Raw genomic sequence first — 12,535 nt, 5'->3', positions numbered from 1 at the left:
AAAACTGTTATATTTAAATGATTTTTAAAAAGTAAAATGTTTTAAGAGATTTCCTGTATTTTTTATATCTTTTTGTTGGGGTGGGTTACAATCAAATTCTTGTAATTTTGATATGGTTGGATGGTACTAAGAATTTTAGGTTGTCATCAAATATTTTATTGATATATATAAATAGGATCTTATGCATGGATGCACATAAATACAGGGATCTAAAGGGATAAGACAATGGGCGATAAATTGATGTACATTGTACATCCCCAATTATGATACAATTATTAACCCTTCTGTAGATTACAAATAGTGGTTGGAACGTTTGGACACCCAACTTAATCAACCATCCAGTCAAAATTCAATAAATTGATGTACTTTACATCACCAATGATAAAACACACAATTAACCCATCTCTAGAAATCAAATAGTAATTGAAACGCTTGGACACTCAACTTTAATAAAAACAAAAATGAACAAAGTCCTCAGATTTTCAGGACTAATTTTAAGAACAGCCCAATGTCCTTTTCCTTCCTGATATAAATCCTTATAATAAAGTAACAGGATGTTTGTCTGTGTGTTTGTCTGTATGTTTGTACCGAAGGATCTCGCTAACCGCTGAACCGATCGGGTTTTTTTTTTTTAATAATAATAATGTTTATTTGGTGCTGCCAGGTACCCTCCAGCTTAGGAGATAGCACATACAATACTCTAAATTGCTGCTATCTATCGACAATTTAGAGTTTACATTATGATGTTTAATCTCATACAAAAAAAATAAAATAATATTGACTAAGAGTTTAATTATTAACGTAGTATAAATTGGTGGAAAAGAAGGAAAATTTTCAGGATATGCACCAGGAGCTACAGGAGTACTATCTTGACCAAAATGGGGATAGTGTATTTGATTCCTGAAGCCCCTTTTTAGGAAATACGAAAAGAAATAAAAAGAATATGAAACATATTAAATGTGAAAGGGAAAATTGAAACTTTAATTTATTTAAATTGAGTTGTAAGGATGGTAAAAAAAGAGAAAAAAAAAACACAAATAAACATTTATATTATGTAAGAGAAATCAGTAAATAATAAGAAAGATGAAAAAAAATAGATAAAGGAACTTAGAGAAAAACAAAACAAAATAAATCAAGTATAAAAGCAAAGAGAATAAAAAAGGAAAAATATTAAGATAGATCATTGTTGTATATAATTTTAATACCATATTTTAAATTTTAAAATATCATTGAAGATTAATAAGTAAAGTTTTTATTTAAAAAAGAAAGGAGAAAGAAAAAAAAACATGAAAAGGATAAAAAAGCAATAATTCTAGTAATTGTCATTATGTTATTTTAAAAAAAAATAATAGATGTTTCTCATTTCAAAATAATATCTTTTTATAGAATGCCACTTTGATCTTTGCCCTATATTCAACCCTGCCCTACCCTCCCCGCCAAAGGACAACCCCCCCCCCCTTAATAAAAAAAAAATCACTAGGTATTTTATGAAATCATTTTTTAAGATCTGTTTATGCACTCAGTACAGTTTTCTCTATTACAAATAAAATTAAGTTTTTCCAACAAAAAAATCTTTAAGTTTCATACAAAATTGTTTTCTTGACATAACTGTGCTAAAAGTATATATAACCTCATCATTATTATTTTCATTTTCAGGATTAGGATTAGTATTAGGAATAATGATTTCATTCCATAGCTTTGGTAGATCAGAGTAAGGAAATTTTTTAAATGTCTCAAGTCTAACAAATGGAACATTGTACTGTTGATTATTTCTAAGAACTCTTGTTGTTCTTGTGCTATTTCTTATCCATAAGTTATCAAAAGAACATGGAAGCCTATGATGAACGTAATCAAACATAAATTGTAATTTAGAATAGACAATTTGTTGAGTTACAGGAAGAATTTCTAAATTTTTATATAAAATTGTAGTATGTGCATTATATTTTGAGTTTGTAATTATTCTCAGTGCTTTTTTTTGCTGTTTTACAAGTTTATCAAGCGTTGATGCTGTTGCACTTCCCCAAATTGGAGCACAATATGTAAGATGACTATGGACAAGTGAATTGTATAGTGTTTGCAATGCTTTTCCACCAATAACATGTTTTGCAGCATTTATAGCGAATAATGAGCGTGAAATCTTTTTATTTATCATATCAATATGATATTTAAAGTTTAATTTAGGATCAAGATAAACACCTAGAAATTTAATTGCAGGTGTTTCACTCCTTGAGTTGACATATGAAAGTTTGTGTATCAAATTTGGATCATTTTGGTTATCATTATTGTGATCCGATCGGGTTCTCCTTAACAGGGTAGCTTCTTATAGGTCCCAGGAAGGTTTATAACGATTTTTTAATACTTTTTCTTTTAAAATCTAAAATAAGAAATTGGGTTATCAAATTCGACTCTCCCCTCCTCAAGTGCCCCTAGAGGCCTCTAGGGGGCGTAGCCGCTAGTATGTAATAAAACAGCTAGGGCTATTAAGCCGCCATGTAAGACGAATAGCTGGCTGCGGCTGCAGATTGTCTACGAGGAAATAATAAAAAACAAGGATGTAAACATCTATAAAAACGAGACTTTGTAACGGTAGGACAAACGAACATTAACACCTGTAGAGAAAAAAATGGAAGTGGGTTCGGCAGGAACATAGTAATAGTGTCTGACTGATTATGACGTAACAAAAAAAAATTAGCCAATGAGAGGCCACTATAAATTTTACCATTGGTCAATAACGGCCTCTCATTGGCTAATTTTTTTTTGTTACGTCATAATCAGTCAGACACTATTACTGTGTTCCTGCCGAACCCACTTCCATTTTTTTACAGATAAATATCAATTCTACTTTTTATTCGTCAAAACCATAATAACATTTCTTGTTCAAAAATTAAGTTATGATAATAATAATCCACAATTCGATAAAATCTTTACAAATATAACAAGAAAGAAAAATCTTATTTAGAGTGATTAAAACAAATTCCTCAGACAACTACCATTTTAATGAATTTAATAAAAACGAGGATGACAACATCCATAAAAGCGAAGCACTGAAACGGTAGGACAAACGTACATTAACACTTGTATAGTGTCTAAACTGAATTATCAGAATATAAAAGTATAAGAGTCGAAGCAAAATTGTAAATTTGTTGAAAAACTTCTTGCTACAGGATAATGTTTATTGAGTTTATGGACATACTTACATTTTTAGGATTTGATTATAGAGTTGCTTCGCTTAAAATATTGTTCTTTGTTGTCCCAGGAATCAATATACCAAAAATCAGATCAAACGGATAATTAGATCACATAAAAATTTGCTGTTAAAAAATTAGAAAAATCAACATGTTTAAAATGGACGTACGGACATTCTGGTAATGATTATAGAGTTGCTACGCTTTCTAAATCGTACCTAACTACTACAGGAATCATCATGCAAAGTTTGAAATCGATAGGACAATTCTAACATGCCTAAATTAACGAATAAAAGCTATCTAACTCGGACGGACGGACGTACGGACAGACGGACGTACGGACGGACGGACCGACCCTAATTATAGAAAAGCTTCGCTTTTAAAAAAGAATGGCTACAATTGTTATACCATTTTAAAGATATAAATTTAAGAGTAGCTTTAAATTAATATAGAATATACAATACATGGATATTATGACAGAGAAAAAATTGTCGTCAATTTAGGTTGCTAATCTGGACATCACTTATTCATCTGTGGTTCAGCTCGTTCATCCAATAGGAGGGAAAGAATTAGGGCAAAGGGTGTGGATGGGGGGGGGGGGGTCTTTATTTTAGTCAACTAAGAGTTTAATTTATTAAAGAACACGATAATCTGGTGTAAGATCCAAGAAATAATAAATCCATTAGGGCAACAAACGGAACATTTCTAAGAAATGTACATGCGTTTTTATTCTGTTAAAATTTTATAAAATAATTGTGATATTTTCAATTATCCTTATGTACAAGTAACAGAAACTCTGTCTGTCTTTACCGAGGGATCTCGCTAACCGATATGGTTCTTCTTTACAATATAGCTTCTCATAGGTCCTGTGAAGCTTTATAACTATTTTGAATGGTCTCCCTCCCCACAAAAAAAAAATAGTATTTTACTCTTATGATATTAATCTATTCTCAAAATCAGATTCCAATCGTAACAACGAATGTATGTAGCTTATCATTTCTAAACCATACGTTACGCAGAAATAAGTACCAACCATAATTATGGAAATGGTTCTCTTTTCAACAACTATGAAGTAAAAAATGTGACAAAGAACGAATTCTTCGCAATGAAGAATGAATTGCATAATGGTAGGTGCTAACAAGTGTGGTTGTCTGTGAGATGAGGTACATATTTGTTTTATTTGTACTCAATTTAACTCTGAATATTGTAAGGCACCCTCCCCCCCCCCCTTGTTTCCAATAGTTTGATAACTTTTTCAAGCCCTGAAGGCAAAGAAGTCCAAGCTTTTTATTTTAAGGATGTAAAATGAGGGGTTTCTAGTTTTTAAGGGATTAATCTAATGTATTTTTATAAATTTTGAGAGAGGTAAAATGAGGGATATCAAAGTTTGGGGGGGGGGGGGGTTAAACACCCCTTTACCCCATCCTTGGACGTCTTGGATTTATTTTATTTCTTGAGTACGAATAAAACAAATTTGGAAAGTATCACTCTGTGAATCCACAAGAATAAGATGGCCCCCACCCACTTGAAAGTTTTGAGAATCATCCTCCTCTCAATATTACAACAAGATACAAAACATAGTAAAATATTTACTAAAATTGGTAAAGTAATTGATATAATGGCGTAGCTGAAATCTTTGTGGATATGAATCATTTACAAGTTTTTATGTCACTGCGAAAAAGGTTTATGGCGAAGGATAATTATAAATGATAAATTCACTGGAGTGAAAAAGTCCTTTTCTTCATAATTATTTATAAAATCATACGAGAAATAATTATAGACTAATTTAAACATCTTTTTTATACAAAATGATAAAAGTAAAAGATGTTTGAAATTTATCTAAAAAATCATCAATATCATTAAAGTTAAAACATTTATACGGAACAAACATACCGTCGTTATAAAGTAGCTGCGCTATTATCAATAGTAAACACAAAATAATTCCAACATATAAAAGATTAACTTTAATTTTAGCAACTATCTTAGTTTTGATTAAATTAGATAAATACATCAATCATATCATTGATACAAGGCATGTTATATAAAATTACAAATTTCAAACATTTTTAATATGTAATATATATTTTTTTAAAAATCCAGTATGGATTCGAATTCGATTAATTTCCACTGGATTAAAACCAAAACTGAGCTATCTAAAAATACATGTACCATGTCGAATTATTGACAATTTTCTACTAAAAAATGATGAATTAATCATATGATTTTTTCCTTTCATGTGGAAAATTGTCTATAAATGAATGCGATTCCATTGAATAAATACAAAAATATTAATTTAAAACATCTTATTACTAATATAGAATTTACCAAATATAACTTTTCAATCTTTCTTTTTAATTTTATATGGATACAAACAAGTTAAATTTTCCTTTTGAATATTTAGTTCTTGTGTTATCTTATCCCACATACATATCCAAAAGACTGCTGACCGCCCAACAAAAGTTTAGATGACAAGGCAAGCATTTTGATAAGAGGTTGAAAATTAAATAAAAATTATTAAATTCAAAACTCCCCAATGGTATGATGTCAGAGCAAATTTAACAAACAGATAGGTGGTCTATGGCTTTTAATAGGGAGTTTCAAAAGACAAAATTAATTGAATTTTACAACACGTTTTAGAAATCTAGTAACATTGCTTTATGCCTGAAGACAATCAGTTCAGCTGAATTTGCGCTTCTTGAAGTGTCAGGTATGATTCTTTAAACTTTTGCTTTTCTTTAAATTTTATGATCTTTGAAGACTGTGACCATCGTTGTTTGATATCGAAGTAATCAGGAGCTTAACAGAGCAAGTAGTGGCACAACCGGTGAATACTTTACTCAGCTATGCCGCGTCTTGCCTTGTGCACCCCGTAGTTTTTATTTTTCTCATCCCTAATTTGATAGTATTCTTCTTTGTTTGTTCGGAGGAAGCAGATCTGGTTGGAAAAAAAATTCTTTGTGAATAATCCCAAATTATTGTTTAAATTATTTTGAATAAATGTTATTCATTGATTAATTTATTAGTTTTTACTTCAGTTAACTAAAGAAGATTGCAAGAAAAAAATTGGCATTGAAGGAAAAATATAAAAAATACTTTTTTATTTATGTAAATGATCAAGGAAAAAATTACATAAGGAAGGGGCTTTTCTATCCTAGACTATGTACTTTGAAGGAAACCGCTCATTCTTTTGATCACTTTCAAGCTTCTTGCCTGGTTTGTGGTCTTCTTTCCTGAAATAAATAAAAACATTTGAGATATATTTAGATATAAAAAAAGTATTATAAAATCTCATTTGATGTAAAACTATTAATTTTGATGTTGTGTACAGAGGATCGTCAATTGCTACATGAAGTCGTATCAAAGAGAGGGATATATTAGTGTAAGATAATTTCACTTCCTAATGCTGTAAGTGTAAATTTCTTTAAATAAATTACTTTTTTTGAGGTTTGGGGTACCATCAAATATTTCCACCGCCCCACCCCCCAAAAAAAAAAATTGGAATGGCACCCATAGCTTGGTAGTAAATATCTGGAATATTTCCAGAATATTTGATGGAGTAAAGACTTTTACCCCCCCCCTCCCCCCCCCATGTAGACTCATTCACATACTCTTGACGAATAAACAAAACAAAACAAAACAAAAAAAAATAATTTGAAATTGCGGCTTGCGCCCTTGTTGATAAGAAACATGAGTAAAGTTTTGTGTTACTCATAATTACAAGGTTAAAATCTGAATCACGTACTTTCAAATTTAACAAAACTTTCTTAGAAATTTAATCCACAGAGTTTTTAGTATCGAATCTACTCTATAATTTGAAATGACCGTCTGTCAGTCTCTCCACCTAAAAAAGCTATTGGAGAAGCGCACATTTCTCTGCTGCTTTTAAAGATTAATGACTAAAATTTCTAATGTGAAGATTCTCTGTACCTAAGAACATCTAGTTAATAAATTACTTAGTCCGTCGGTCTGTCGGTTATGCAAAAAAAATATTCAAATTCCATGTAAAAGGTTTCGTGGGATTATTTTTTTATAATCACTGATTATCTGCTCTATAACTGACTTAATCTGTGTATTATCCCACCTCGCTTCTTATAAATATTGTCATCCTTGTTTTAATAATAAGTTTTTATTTGTTCAAATTGCTTTTAGTAAAAGTATCAATTATAAACAAAATTATAAAAGAGGTTAACTAAGAGCAGAAAAAAACAAACGTTATTATAGAAGGTTTGGGACTACAGTAATAAACATCCCAATGTCACCACCCTCCCTCATTGCCTTATCTATTTTTGACTTGGCCTGCAATTACAACATCTTTAACATAACATAAACCCGTTCCGTTTCCTATGCAAAGAAAAGGGAAACTGATATCTTTTAATCCATTAATCTTTATACCAAGTTGAAATAATGGGGTATTGTTTTATTATTTAACATTTACATATTGGGTGAGAGGGGGTATTGTAAATTTTCTACGGATTTTATTCATGCCTCTTTAAACTTAGTTAGTTGCACTATGAGTTAGCAAGGTGCAAAAATAAACAATAATGAATATGATATCATCCATAGTAGGAAGTTTTTTTTCTCTCTTTTACTTAAGAATTTGATAACAACTAAACAGATTTAGTTTTAGGGAAGATTCATATAGGGTCATGTATGGTTTTGGCGGTTTTATTTTTAGATTTATTCCCTACCCCTTCGAATGTAGAGCTTCTAGATGCTAGGGGAGTATCCACTAGTATCATTATAAAAGAATATGAGTGTAAACCTTATTTCCTCTATAATTAATTTCTGTCTGACGATTTTTTTCATACATAACTACGTCTTTTTATATAAATTCAACGCGGTTATTCTTTCTTTATCTTGTTATTGCTTCGCTTCCAACGAAACAATTATCTTTGTTCTGTAATATTTTGTTTGTTTATTTTAATGACTCGAGTCCTACTTGGACACTTAGAATAGAAGGTGTTTAAAGATTATAAATTCTTTGCGGCCTCTCCTTTTAATGAATCATGAAACCAGAGGCGTGCAAAATACACCCCATGAGGAGTCCCCCCTAAAACCTCTACAACCCCCCTCGACAATAATTTTTTTCTTTAAAGAAGGTAAAAATATTGTTTTTTTTCTACACTTCTTATAATGGATATATTATTACTTGGTTCTTACATAAAGTTTTCAAGTTTTCTAATAAAGTGAAACGCACAGTGGGCTAAAATAACAAATTCTCCCTTACTTTATCACTCCCCTCCTATTATATGAACGAACTGGCCAATAAATGAGTTACATGTTAGCAAGCTAACATGATGAGATTTTTTTCCTATTTTATTATAAATCCTTCTAAAACATATTTGCATACATTTCCGTTTGGAACTTTTTTATTTTCCAGTTGTTAAAAACAAAGAATAAATAATTTAAATGCACTTTTTAAGGACTTCCTGTTTAAATAAAATAAATATGAAACAATAAGGTTTTATTTTCCTGTAAAATCAATTGAAAGAAAAGGATTTGTATGAATCATAGTAAGGTTTTTAACTATTAATAAGTAGGGACTAGGTCCTTTTCCACTTCAAGTGTTTGTTTAAGGAAAATAAGGGATCGCAAGATTTAACTGAAACGTATTGTTTAGTTGTGTTTTAGGTTCAGTAACATCCAATATGCAATCCAAAATCGTTTAATTGGTTTTTGTTAAAAGATTTTTGCAATTTTTTGAGAGTTTGACATTAAACGTATACTTCTTTTTGACATAATTTGAGAAAGATAAGGTACTTTTTTCTTTTTCATAAAATATTTTTGAAGAAGGAAGGTCTACTTTTGAATAATCAAATAGAAACTTATTATGGCGATGTGGCTCTAATTGTTGTTTTAATTTTACATATGCTAAAAATAATACATGCTTTTTAATGACTGCTTTGGTAAAAATAATTCCTTGTTAGGGCAAATTTACGTTTTAACAACGAAACTTATGATACATCCAATAGTAATATATGAATTAATACTGGCGATTTTATTATATTTTCCTATATTTATTTGTTATGACAGAGTCTAACTAATGATAATGTATGTTTGTTTGTGTATACTCGAATGTCTGTATATGAGTGTTTGTGGTATTAGTGCAGGAACATATATGCCAGGGCTCGGCAGCAGCGCATAAGCCGCGTGTAAGCTAATTGAAATGGTCATATTATAACTTTAAAATTCGGATGGCTGTCTAACCCTTTTTCGAAAAAAAATAATACATTTTTTATTTGCACACAAGTAGGTTTAAAGTTGAGGCTTATGCTTGGCTGAGGCGCTGCTGCCGAGCCCTGATTTATATATACATATGTATATAATATATATATTTGCTGTTCTAGTGTTTACCCATGGCTATCAGGTTTTATTGACAAGCAAATATTGTCCAGTATGAGAGAGAGAGAGAGAGAGAGAGAGAGAGAGAGAGAGAGAGAGAGAGAGAGAGAGAGAGAGAGAGAAGGTGTTTAATTTTTACACCAAATTATTATCTTATGCAATAAGAGAAACAAAAGCAGAGCTAAAAATTTATTAAAAATATTTTGGATGGACCTAACTTATACTTAGTTTATACTTTAATTCTTAATATTTTATAGCGTAAATATGCTATAACTTAAGTATAACTCTACGTCTGCAAATAAATGGTCATACAATATCTAAGCAATTTCTCACCACGCACGTTCAAATGATCATATATATTCATTATGTGTCTAAGGAAGGTTTTAACTATTTTTTTTTCTCAAGTGCCCCCAGGGGTCTCTAGGAGGGCGTAGCCACTAGTACACGTAAAAAGTACACAGTTAAAACAGCAAATTTACATACACCTGAAACCAAATTATCTAAATAAAATTACTTAAATGTCATTTTATCTTTTATTTTGAAGCTTCTAATTGCTGTACTGCCTATTGGAAGTATCGATAGATTATCGATTTCGTATAAACACTATATTAGGGAATTGCCTTGCTTAGCTATTATCTAGCTAGGAGTAAGCTTCATTATGTACAAAAATTATCAAAAAAATATAAAAGTCAGAAAACAGTTAGTAAAATATGAGGCTAAATAATAAGCAATTTGATAGAAAAACCCACTTAAATTAGAAATAGAACTTTCGGTTCATTCTTTTGACGAAATGAAAATATATATAAAGATTTCAACATTAACAAAAATCCCCCAAAAATGGAAAAACTTATACTATAGATTCGATAAAGACTTAAAAAAAAGTAAGGTTGATATCAAAGAAGAAATAAAAAAATGATTTTGAATCTATAATGTTTTTCTTGTTGTTAAAAAACATACATTTTAATCAACTTTTATTGGTAAAAATAGTAGAGTTGAAGTATTAATTGTTAGAATTGGTCTACTCAATTCAAATGAGAAAATAATACTACATTTCTATGAGTCAGTCAGTGAGGGATGGGAATACTTATTAGGATGCTACACATAATAAAGTACGCTTACTTTATAACTTTAAATGGCTTTCTAAATGGTTATTAAGTTGTTAAAGTTATTCTTTTGAGCAACATTTTGCTATTTAAGTTAACATAATTAAGTACCTAATAAAAAAAAACACTAAGTCAAGTTAAACATATTACCTTTACCCGATGATAAAAAATCACGTCACCAATTTCGAACAACAACAAATGATGGTCATTTTTACGCGTTGATGGTTCCTTTTCAAGCACCTGTTGTTGTTAGGTCCACAGCTTTATATGGAATGAAATAAGAGGCATGGAAGAATCATACTCATTGTGTATACAAGGGGGAGTTATTGTCGGAGCTGCAAAGTGGGGGAGTTTTCCTCCTACAATTTCTCCCCCCCTTTCTCCCGGTCCCCTCTTTTCCCATCTGAAGCACATGTCAACCCCCCCCCCTGTTTCATATTCACTTATGCCCACAAATATATCGACATACACAACAATTATACATATAGGTAAATACTAACACTTAAAAAATGCTTTTGAATTTCTCTGAATGGATTAAATTTGCTAAAATGGACCCTTAAATCTTAACTATACTTCTGACAAAAGTTCGTTAAATTGATAAGTTATTAAACAGTTTTATTCTTCGCCCAAAAGGAATATTTATACCCTTGTTTAACGTGCAATAAGGATGGAAATTCATGATCCAATTTTGTACATTACATACTAATAGTTTTACAAATGTTTTAATAAGATTTATTTACCAAATACTAAATTAAATTAGAAATTTGTAGTAATAGGTGGTTGTTTGCCCAATGTATTTTTTAAATTAAGTACATTTTCGAACTACTGTGTATCTTTCACTATAGAAGGTTATCTTTGTGGTTAGTTTTCCAGTGACCACAAATTTGCTTAAATTAGGAAATAGAAAACCTGAATGATTAGCATGATATAAAATACTTAGACATATTAATATTCAGGTTAGGTAAATTAACAACAATTAACTCCCTATTTTGTTGAGAAATTATTAACAGTAATGGATGTATTATTACTTGGATCTTACACCAGATTTTCATGTTCTCTAATAAAGCCAAACACGCAGCTGGCTAAAATAACGATTCACCCACCTATCCCCTTTACCCAATCCTCTCCCCTCCAACCTAAATTGACAACATGTTTCCCCTGTCATAATATCCACGTATATTCTACACCCATTTAAAAATGGGATGATTACGTCTTTTAATAGCAGCAGAAGTTCATAAAATAAAAATTAATAAACTATTTGTTAGTGAATGCTCACATTAAAACAAGTATGACAACATTCATAAGCAATGAAGCACAAAACAAACAATGATTGACAAATGGAAAAAGTGATCAAGCAAAAATTCAGTGGTCATAAAAAAGAGAGGAAGAAAAGGAAAGACAAGGAAGAACATAAGACTAGAAGATATAAAGAATCATGGAAAATTACGTAACCTTCATCAAAAATATTTGTAGGTCTTTTGTTGCATGACCCATGGATTAACAGGCAATTTGTTGCGCGCGAGCCCTGAAAAGCACACAACCATTTATCGACAAAAAGCTCATTTTTTAGCAGGACTTAATACAATTTCAAATTAAATTTGCCTGAGTTAAAGTTATTAAAGCCAAGTTTTAACCAGGGCTCGGCAGAAGCATGTCTAAATTTGAACAAAATATGGCAATCCCTACATATATTCAATCTATTTTCAAAGCATCCAAATGAGTTGAAATTTGAGGCTTAGTCGCATCTCACCTGCGGCTTCCGAGCCCTTTTTTGACGAACACCCTGTCCGATTATGATAATAAAAACATCTGAAATTGATCTTATCTAGAGGATAGAATTTCTTTCTTGAGAAATTTTTATCAACTTTTTAACATTTCTTAAAAGATAAAATTATTTGAAATCTC

The 12,535-nt window shown here is 30.5% G+C and overlaps 1 long non-coding RNA gene across 1 annotated transcript; it reads right to left on the bottom strand.

The window, feature by feature from the left end:
* Window positions 1-6,096: 6,096 nt before the first annotated feature.
* LOC145318261 (uncharacterized) lies at window positions 6,097-10,895 on the bottom strand. Its single transcript, XR_013879274.1, has 2 exons — window positions 10,781-10,895; window positions 6,097-6,415 (listed from the first exon to the last, which is right to left on the bottom strand). It is a non-coding gene; the product is annotated as an uncharacterized LOC145318261 (long non-coding RNA).
* Window positions 10,896-12,535: the final 1,640 nt, after the last annotated feature.

The sequence above is a fragment of the Acartia tonsa genome, chromosome 4 (genome assembly GCF_053477335.1).
Source record: "Acartia tonsa isolate MP-2025a chromosome 4, ASM5347733v1, whole genome shotgun sequence".
In the NCBI taxonomy this organism is placed as follows: domain Eukaryota; kingdom Metazoa; phylum Arthropoda; class Copepoda; order Calanoida; family Acartiidae; genus Acartia; species Acartia tonsa.
This window is presented reverse-complemented; position numbering and strand designations above follow the sequence as displayed.